At 43.6% G+C, this 2,009-nt stretch overlaps 1 long non-coding RNA gene across 1 annotated transcript; it reads left to right on the top strand.

Moving 5' to 3' along the window:
• The first annotated feature begins 217 nt into the window (after nucleotides 1-217).
• On the top strand, nucleotides 218-1,790 carry LOC137466179 (uncharacterized). Its single transcript, XR_010995038.1, has 3 exons — nucleotides 218-423; nucleotides 1,357-1,444; nucleotides 1,664-1,790. It is a non-coding gene; the product is annotated as an uncharacterized lncRNA (long non-coding RNA).
• Nucleotides 1,791-2,009: the final 219 nt, after the last annotated feature.

Raw genomic sequence — 2,009 nt, 5'->3', positions numbered from 1 at the left:
AAATTACACCCAAATTGCCTTTCCTTCTGGTCTGCTCAGGCATGGACAAGACTCAGTTTCTGGCTTCAGGTGAGCTTTCATGGAGAACAAGATGAAGGGCTGGGGCAGTGCTACCTCAAGCACTCCCCACCAGTCATAAGGACTTGATTAAGAATCAAGTCATCACAGTGCCTGTGGCCAGGTATGTTGTGATCCCTCTCACTGTCACCTGGCAATTTTGGGATTCCCAGTGTTCAGCAGAGACCTCTGCCCAGGCTCCTTCCAGGATGCCTTGACACCACAAGCCACAGACCACTGACAACTTAGAATTGGCAGTGTGGACACCCAGCATAAATCATGTTTGAGCTTGCAGGGGCCTCAGGATCCAACAGCACAGACACAGCTGGATATAGCAGGTATTGCTCCCCTCATGAGCATCACTTGGTAAGCTTCCATGCTCACATGTACAAAATCCCTGCAGCAATGCTGTCTTCTTCCACTGAGCACTTATTTCTAAGCCATCATAACCCAGCAGGGGAAGCAATAAAATGGGAGGCAGCAACACTGAGTGGAACAGGGCCCACACCTGATACTTGAGACTGAAAAACACAGCTGAAGGAAAATGCCTTCAGCATTCCCACAGCTCAAGCAGATGTGAGAGAGCCCTTTGAGGAGCAGGAGCATGTGATGGGACTGCTGGAGTGTGCTGGTGACATGAGATGTGTGGCATTTGCCACCTTGAGGCCCTTGCAGGCTCAGCAGCATCTAATTAGCTCCCAGCTGGAAGCACCTTCCCAAACACTCCAGCTGCTGGCTGAAAATTACCCTTCTTCAGATCAAGTTTCTGGACCAACAGATCCTCCTGGGTTTGGCTGGTAAAATTCTGCATCTCCTGCAGACTGCAGCATAACCCCTGTATAAACATTTCTTCTTCAGAAAAGAAAAAAAAAAGAAAAAAAAAAAAGGAAAGAAGTAGTATCTCACAAGTAATATACTTGCAACCCCTATAAAAGTGATTCTCCACACTGCTGCCACAGGACAAAATCATTACACGCTTAGATGCTGAGTAAGAAACCCAACTGCACGTTCTCACTCTCAAATCTCACTTGCTTTCAGAATCCAGTTTCTCATCTTTATATTCAAGTTCTACTTGACTCATATCACACTTTAGACTAATATTAATTTTAAGTACAGTGAGAAGAGCAAGCAACCAGCACCCACTATCCTGGTAAAAGCTGGGCTGCAAAATATATTTAACAACCACAGGTTAAAAATCATCTCACTAGTTAAGTAAATAGATGTGGCCACACAGCTGGTTGAATAAATATAAACATAAAATCAAATAAACACTAATTCAATCCCCAGGAAATCTTGCAGGTCAGCTCATCTGCTCCTTATCAGGTGTGATTGTGTTACACAGTTAACACAGGAAAGGTTGGGTACTGATAGCAGGTGCTGCTAACAGGTAATGCTGTGAGTTAACCACTCCTGGCTAGGAGTGGCACAGAAACTTGTGGAATTCAGGAATGCTGCCAGAATGACAAAACAGTAAATCCTATCATTTTAACATCCTATCACAAACTGATATTCATAGTTACTATTATTTATATTTTTACTTTTTAACCTGAAATATAATTGTATACTTCAAGTATTTGCTAATATTTGCTGCACGTTCACCATGTAGGTGTCTCAGCAACACTCCGCTAGGAGTACAAAACTGAAAATTCCAAATTTTTAGGCTCAAAGCACTCTCCTGGTGCTTATAGGGCTCTTGACCTGGAAACTGCAGCTTCTGCAGCTTTGCTCCCTCACAGACACAGCTCCAAAAGTGTTTTGTTTTTGGGTTTTTTTTTTCCCTTGCCAAGAGAGAACCAAAAGACCTTCAAGAGACCTAAAACATCTCCAGACTGGAATATCTGTGCCAGCCAGCTGTGATGAGCAGTCCTATTTAGTCATGAACTGACTGCATTCCTTCAGTGCCTTGCAAAATGTCTTGTATTTGCAGCCTAAGTTCAGCAAAAAGGTATCCA

Source organism: Anomalospiza imberbis, chromosome 2, assembly GCF_031753505.1.
Source record: "Anomalospiza imberbis isolate Cuckoo-Finch-1a 21T00152 chromosome 2, ASM3175350v1, whole genome shotgun sequence".
NCBI lineage: Eukaryota > Metazoa > Chordata > Aves > Passeriformes > Viduidae > Anomalospiza > Anomalospiza imberbis.
The sequence above is the reverse complement of the archived record's forward strand: the minus strand, read 5'-3'. Positions and strand labels throughout refer to the sequence as shown.